General features: G+C 44.9%; 1 pseudogene; it reads left to right on the top strand.

Annotated features, from left to right (window-relative positions):
* The first annotated feature begins 220 nt into the window (after positions 1-220).
* LOC119316164 lies at positions 221-2,892 on the top strand (annotated as a pseudogene).
* Positions 2,893-7,528: the final 4,636 nt, after the last annotated feature.

The raw sequence follows: 7,528 nt of genomic DNA, 5'->3' as shown, positions 1-7,528 counted from the left end.
ACTCTGCATGCATCAACATAAATTGGTTTCTCACAAGAAAAAAAGTTGATTTATTCTTTGTTCAAATTGACTGGCCTGGCGGGTCTAGTTAAGTTACATGGCGATTCCATTTTCATGACCTAAATCATGTTATTGCTGCAGGTGCATAACTAAGGGACGGATCAAATCTGGAGTAAAGGTTTTTTCTTTCCGGTGCTGAAGGAAAGAACAACATCGAGATATGACAACAACTGCAATAGTGGTGGGTGTTTCTACCGGCGCCATGAAACCTGTTCTTGAAAAGCTGGCCGCTTTTATGGGAGGCGAGTTCTTCAAGATGAAAAACGTGCGGAAGGATGTAAAGTTTCTCAGTGATGAGCTTACAAGCATGAAATATCTTCTTGAGAACCTTGCACTTGTGGACAAGCTAGATCCACAAACCAAGAGCTGGAGAGACAATGTAAGGGAGATGTCTTTTGACATTGAGAACATTATTGATGACTTCGGGCAAAAATTTGTGGAGAAAAATGAAAAGGGTGGGCTTGCCAAGAAGGCTGTTCGGTTCCTTAAAACTTTCAAAGCCCGTTACCAGATTGCTGGCCAGATTGAAGGGATCAAGAAACTAGTGCTTGAAACTAGTCACAGACACAGCAGGTATAAGGTCAATACTCCTCCACCAAACGATGTGACCATTGACCCACGAGGTGCCGTACTCCAACAAGATGCAGCTAGCCTTGTCGGTCTGAAAGTGCCAACCGATGAGCTCGTTGATTGGCTAAATGACAAGGAGATGCATTTACTGTTTGAAGGTGGTATCCATTGTGGGATTTGGAGGTCTAGGCAAAACAACACTCGCCGACGAGATATACCGTCAGCCGGAAGGGGTATTTGAATGTCGTGCATTTGTCCCAGTGGCGCAAAAGCATAACATCCCTAAACTCATCCGTAGCTTACTATCTCAACTTGGAAGTGAAGCATGTCCTCTTGATATCAAAGAAAATGTTCTTGTCGAGAAACTCAGAGAATATCTACAGAAAAAGAGGTACTTATTTTAGTTGCTATACTTTGTTTGTGGTGTCCTTTCTCTGTTGCACGAGCAAACACTCTGGAAAAAATAACTAGATGGTTCGTAAGAAACACAAACAAGAAAAAAAATGTGAACAGAAATATGCATTTAGGTATTTATTAAACATGTGTGCTAGATTATCTTAATTAAACTTTTTTGTTAGGTTTCATATGGATAGACTAGATTTCTTTGGCAATAATAGCAGAGTCATGTATTATGATTATTTTTCAAAAAATAGTTTACTAAATATTTCCAACTAACTAATGTGGTTCTTTTAATCATCTATCAATCAGAACTGAGATTTGATTGAACAATTTTTTCTTAATAGAATTAATCCACTTGACTTAACACTATGTTTTACTCTCTGGCAGGTACTTGATTGTAATTGATGATCTATGGGAGGTACCACCATGGGATATGTACGGAATTCTCTAGGTTCGGGAACAAATTTCACGTTGGAAGGGATGAGGAAAATCTTAGATCTCAGCTACAAGAACCTTCCTCCTCATCTCAAGACATGCTTGTTGTATCTTGGTATGTATGCAGAGGACTTCGAAATACAGAGGCATCATTTGGAACTTCAATGGATTGCCGAAGGCTTTTATTAGTAAAGAGAATGGACAAGATGTGGAGAAGAATGCAAGAAGTTATTTCAACCAACTTGTCAACAGGAGCCTTATTCAACCTATAATATTTGACAACTGTGGATTGGTCACACATTGCAAAGTTCATGATATGATGCGTGATCTTATCTTGTATAAATGTACAGAAGAGAATTTTCTCACCATAGTGGATGACCCTCAGGCCATCACAAAACTGGATAACAAAGTCCGTCGACTGTCTCTCCACCTGCATGATGATGATGAAATTAATGGAACAAAGTTATGGGGTAACATTAGTCTGTCCCAAGTTCGGACTTTTATGATCTTTGGTGACTGTAAGGGTATGCCTCCTCTGTCACTGTTCCAATTCCTTCGAGTTCTGCATGTTTATGGATCGTGTGGAGTTGACCTCACTGGACTGTCTAACATGCACCAGCTGAGATATTTAGCGGTTGATGATGGCTGGGGTGGGATAGAGCTACCACCACAGATCAGAGGGCTACCACACTTGGAAACACTTGATTTATGTGATAATGTCTGTGCTCCATTCGATATAGTTCATCTACCATGCCTGATGTTTTTGAGTGTGGATTGGCATTTCGCTCAACTACCTGTTGGCATCGGCAACATGAAGTCCCTGCAATATGTAAAACAATTCAATTTGGTGAAGAACTCACTAGATAACATCGAGAGTCTTGGAGAGCTAGCCAGTCTGAGATTTCTATCAGTATGCGTCTGCTCGTCTGATGCAGCCGGAATGAAGAGGCGCATGGATGCTCTATGCTATTCTTTGGGGAAAATCCGTATCAGCTTGGAGTACATTGGTTTGTATATCGAAGACTGCATTGATGGCTTGATGGACTTGTCACCTCCTCCGCGCCACCTTCAGAGGCTCTGGATGGGTGATGTGGTAAGGGGTTATCCTAGTAGGCCGGTAGAATTGGATGGGTGCCGCTCCTTTTTCTGGGTCCCTGGTTGGAGATCAAAAGCGGATGAGTGCTGCTTCTTTTCCAGGGTGTCCCTAATTGGATGGGGGAACTCAGTAACCTCAAAGAATTGGAAATCAATGTCCACAAGGCTGATGTTGGCATTCTGGCAGAATTGCCTGCCCTCACTTTTCTCAGAATATACATCCTCGGAGGATTGAGTCAATACTTTGTCATCCACGTGAGAGAATTCCCTGTTCCTTCCAGGCTGGTGCAATGCCCAAGCTCCAGTGGCTCGGGCTGCAGTTCAGCGGTGTAGGGTGGCACAAGGACGTGCGTGGACCAGCCGGCATGCAGCACTTGTCAGCGCTTCAAGATTTCTTCGCAATACTCGAGGGTGCTACGGAGGATGAAAAGACATGTGTTGAGTCTGCCTTGAAGAGTGCTATCGAGTTGCATCCCAACCATCCTCGCCTTCACATCCATAGTTCGCATGGTCATTTTAAGTTGGTGACTTTCCCGTCGGATGATTCTGGTAGCGTGGCGGCGCCTCTGAACCGGGGTGCTGACGGCATCTGATGATGACTCCTATTCCTGTGCTACCATACGCCCATACCCCATCAACTCAAGTCTGAGCCGTTGGAGAAGAACTCAACAGTATGCACTAGTTTGCAATCAGCCTCTGCATTGTATCATTTCTTATTTCGGTGTATTTATTTTCCACTTTTTTTTATTATCATGCTGAATGTTATCTGTTTGTGTAATAAACCGAATGTTGTCTGTTTGTGTAATAAACTGGATGTTAACTGTTTGAAGTTTTAACCTTGTTCAAAGTAGGTTTGAAGTTTGAAGTTTTTATTATCTAGCTGTTTGTGTAATAAACTGAATGGTTTCCCTTTGTGTAATAAACTGGATGCAGCAGTTTCAAGTTTTTATTATCTAGCTGTTTAATTCGCTCATCAATTCCTCTAGCTGTAGGTTTGCTCTGAGAAAAATGCACTTACATCTCAGCTTCATATATTATAAGTGTCTTAGCTGCTGCTTCCTACGTGGTACTTCACCATTTCTTTTGTCAGCTGGCTCAAAGAAGCTAGAGCAGCAACTCCATACCTTTTCCCCCACCAGAACCAAATTGACTGCCCACTCACCAATCGGCCGAGATCATAGCCTTCCCCATGAAAGAAACAACAGCTAGCTATTTCTATCTGTCACCACTCACCAGACGCATCACACTGGCATGTAACAGGAATCCTAATCCCACAAATCAAACTAACAGATAAAATGAAGAAGCGAACCCCGCCGAGGTCCCCACGAAATTAACATGCATATCAAGAGGGATGCAAAAGGCATATAGTTTACATTGCGCTAGGATCATACTCAAAGTCCTAAACATGGTTTCACAATTTTTACTGAAAGGTCCGAATGGGCCATTCATCTAACTTGCTGATTTGATTATTTTTTTTGAAAATAAGGTTAACCATAGCCTCTAAACTCAACCATATATTATTATTTATCAACAAATGTTAAGCAATGATGCTGAACAAATCCGGTTACAGAAAAAATAGCCCAAGTCAATTTAAATTATACATAATATGTCTAGCGGACCATCGCCACAAACCTACCACCAACCCTAAGGCCGATCATAATCAACTGGTGGAGCAACATGTGTCCGAACAAAGACGCAAGACTCCAAAACATCTTGAGAAATCACCACTCACACGCCTATATTGGCTCATCCAATCAAAACTCAAATAAGATGCTAACACCCTCCCGAAAGTAGAATTTCAAATTAACACTCTCAACAAAAAAGAAAACGACGCACATACACCAACACCGCTAGATCTCGCATGAAGGCTAAATCGTGACTTTTCACCTGGAGATAACAACCTCCATGTCAATCATCCATGTCGTCATCGACCACTCATCCCTCTCACACATAGCCGGCCAAAGGAGAATGAGTTGGAAGAAAAGATGACATCACGTCTCTTCCGAGCGCTATGCCGCTATCCCATCACCAATCAAACTCATTGATTTTTCTAAAAATATATGTAATTTTAGTCATACTCATAATCATTACAAATACTCTTTTCGATCCAAAAAAAGCGCCATGGATTTAATTCAGTTTAAGTTTAAATTTGAATTAAAGCACTACACCTTTTTTTAGATCAGAGGGAGTACATTTTTTTTTTAGAACGAAGGCTCAAGGGAAGCCCGACTTTGAATTAACAAAGCCATCAACCGGCCAGGATTACACAAGGCCACCAAGCAAGAGCGACCGAAAGATACAAGGGAGCTGACTGAGCAGCTTACAACGCAAAGCACACTACTGCACACAAAGGAAGGGACATGAAAGATCTGCAAGTAATGTCGAAGCCTGCTGCACATCGACACCAAGAGCAGGAAAGTAGAGTAACCTCGGGGATCAGCCCAAGGCCTGCAAGCACTGAGAGCAGCCGGATCATGGGATTGGGACCCCACAACCTGTCTTCCAACGCCGAAGAAGACCCCAATCTTCTCGCCTAGGCTCGAAGGCGCCGCACCGTCGGGTCGTTGGGCGCTCACCTGAGAGCACGGACATGTGCCGGTCGTAACCCAGAACAAGCATAGCTCACGGTTCTCACCACGCCGTAGGCTCACACCACTAGTTGCACTGCCACCCGCCCGGGCATCGAGAACAGAAGGAAAGCCGCTGGGGGGATTGTCGAAGAAACCAGCTGCAAAGACCCAGGGGCGAAACTTGGAGAAGCCTCTGCTTGGACTCGCAGCCGACGGGCGCTCTCCTACCTGGGCGCCACTCACCCGGAGAACCAGACGACACAAGGCGGCGCCTCCAAGGAGGGAACGACGCGCAGGGCGGCGCCACCACCCAACCCGAGACGAGTTTTGGGTTTTCACCCGGAATCTGGGACGGGGATGGATAGGGGAGTCCTCGGCGGTGCCTCGAAGGAGAAAGGCGATGCGCGCACGCGCCATCACCGCCGTGGTTGGAGAGCCTCCCAAGGGTTTCCCCCGGACTCAGACTATGCCACCAGCACACCGCCGGCACCGGAACTAACAGCCAAAGCTGCAGAGCGGACAACCGGAGGGGAGGAGTGAGCAGAGGAGGAGAAAACAACCCGACCTTCAGATCTGGATCGGAAGAAATCCGCGCCACGACCACGACCACCCCCCGCCGGCTCCACGCCGCCCGAGCAGCCGAGGAGGCCGGCCGCCATATCCCGCGCACGCCGCCTGTCGCAGAGGCCGCGCCGCCTCGCCGACCGGGGCCGCCGCCCCGGAGTCCGTGGTCCTTCGCGAGGGGAACGAAGCGACAAGGGACCTCGCCGCCACCTTCATCGGCAGCCGCCGCGGCTTGCCGGGCGTCCCTCAGGTGGCGGCAAGGGGAGGGGATGCTGGAGGGGGTGGCGGCGCCGGGGGGAAACCCTAGTCGCCCCCGGGTCGCCCGCGGGGGGCGACACGGGAGTACATTGTTTTGGATCTAACATCCAAAAAGATTAAAAAGTATTCTCTCCATAAACAAATATAAGACGTTTTAGATCACTAAGTAGTGACCTTAAACGTCTTATATTTGTTTACAAAGATAGTAACTCTTACGAGTAAGAATTACAATAATATCTATTGTAGATTTTGCTACATGGTATCAATCTCTGCAAAATGAAATACTCTCAAAACTTCAGTAAAGAGACTGCAATTAGATTGAAGTGACGATAATGTCACTCATTCACCTGCACAAACTTTGATTACCAATAAAAGTTTCTAAAAGTCGCCCAATTAAAAAGATGATAAGTCTTGAGCGACAAACATATACTTATGCCAGGAAAGATCTCATAAAAGTGCAGATCGTCGAATCGCAAAATTTTCATCATAATACTAAAGATTTTTTTAACTCCACACAAAATAATACCCATTGATGAAGAGGCCAGAATGGACATCCGCACATGGCCTCCAAATCACCGGGTACTAGAAAAAATCCCAACAAAGTCAGATCATTAGTTCTGTATACGGAGAGCTCAAACATCCCAACAATTGCCCATGCCGGACTGGCCGATAGCCCTGTTTTGTCAATCGCTCACATGGACATGTCCGGTCACATCTTTTCGATAAATGATGAATTTTATTGGCATAAAATAAAACATCAAGAGGAAACAAACATCATGAGCACACGTCCGGCCTATGCATAAATAAGATACACACAATCAACATCAACACATTGACAGCTAGCGAAGTCATATAAAACCAAAGCTATGTGTAGGCGAGAAAAAAAATCCCAAGAAGATCAGATCCTTGATCGACAAACTATAGCAACAATTATATCCGGGCCAATCATCTTATGACACCACACAGACAACAATGTTCTTCAACAACAATAGCTTCATTTCCTTGGCAAAAACTATTATGGCATGTTAATACTCTGGACCGTGGTTATATATGGCGGGCAAGGAATGGACAGAATATTTGGAGGAGACATTCGACTTACTATGAGATGCATGTGGTAAATTCATCAATCTAAAAAAAAATCATTGTCCAGTCTTACAAAGTTGCTCGTAGACGTAGGATGCGCGTGCATGTATTCATAGTGGTAAGTCTATCTGTGTATACAACCATCTTTGATGCTACTATATTAAAAAATTAGTATCGATGATTCCCCTCTAAATCAAAATAAATAAATAATGGGAGGCAGATTCAGCTCCTCCTTGGAGGCCATGGTGGGCAGGAGATGCGGCCATGGCGACTTCGACGCCCCAAGTGGTTCGTCCCCGGCGGCGGCGACGTTGGATCCGAGCAGAAGCTGGAAAAGGACCCGATCGCGTTTTTATTTTCAATCTGGGGTCCTCCTTGTAAAAGTCAGGGGCTTAGTTGTCTTTTCTATGTTTCTTATGGGTCCCTAGGTAAAATGTACTGCCGCACCGCTATAATAATGCAGTACTAGGCCTTTCTAGGCCTTTCCAGTTCAA

The sequence above is a fragment of the Triticum dicoccoides genome, chromosome 6A (assembly GCF_002162155.2).
Source record: "Triticum dicoccoides isolate Atlit2015 ecotype Zavitan chromosome 6A, WEW_v2.0, whole genome shotgun sequence".
In the NCBI taxonomy this organism is placed as follows: Eukaryota; Viridiplantae; Streptophyta; class Magnoliopsida; order Poales; family Poaceae; genus Triticum; species Triticum dicoccoides.
Note: the sequence above shows the minus strand (reverse complement) of the source record. Positions and strands in the feature narration are given on the sequence as shown.